Below are 794 nucleotides of genomic sequence, written 5' to 3' on the forward strand. Positions count from 1 at the left end.
TGGGAGAAGCCATGTGGCTATGTTCCCTTCTCCTTCTCACTAATGGAGACTTTAGGGCAAATGCCAAACTGTCAGGCATGCACGCACGCACACGTACACACAGATACTTTGAAATAATGACGGTTTGAAAGGCTGCTTTTTCATCCCCCCAAAAATCAGCATGTCAGGATGAAAAGATGCAAAATATGGGATTTTGCACAGGAAAAATCCTTAGAAGAAATACAAAGAGGAAGGAATTTGTGCTGCACCTGTTTGTCCTGTGTGGGTGTGAGCATTTGTGAAGGAGAGGAACTACACACTTCCTGACTTCCGCTCTTTTGCACAACCACAGGATCCCTATTTCCCTTGGCCGCTTAATCAGCCCTGCCAGCTCTGCAGGTTTCACAGTATGAACTAAAAATATTTGTCAGCTACATTAGGGATGTCAACTCATTAACAAAAGCTACAATGTCAATCCTGTGCACATTTACTGGGAAACAAGGCTCATCAAACACAGACTTTCTTAATCATGCACTGGACAGTGGTATCAACAAAATCTGCATAAATTTGCATATATACAAAAAGGTTTTTAAAAACCTAACCCAAAAATATGTTTTGGGATTATATATATATGAATCACAATGTAGTTAATCTCAAAACAACCCCGTACGGCATGGTTGTCAAGCACAGGAAGGTGATGCCTCTTCCAAGACAACCCCTGCCTATCCATACTACATAGTTTTAGTGCTATGATTCCATTTTAACTGCCGCACTTCCATCCTATGGAATCCTGGAATCTGTCCATTGTGGAGGTG

This window comes from Sceloporus undulatus, chromosome 1 (assembly GCF_019175285.1).
Source record: "Sceloporus undulatus isolate JIND9_A2432 ecotype Alabama chromosome 1, SceUnd_v1.1, whole genome shotgun sequence".
In the NCBI taxonomy this organism is placed as follows: domain Eukaryota; kingdom Metazoa; phylum Chordata; class Lepidosauria; order Squamata; family Phrynosomatidae; genus Sceloporus; species Sceloporus undulatus.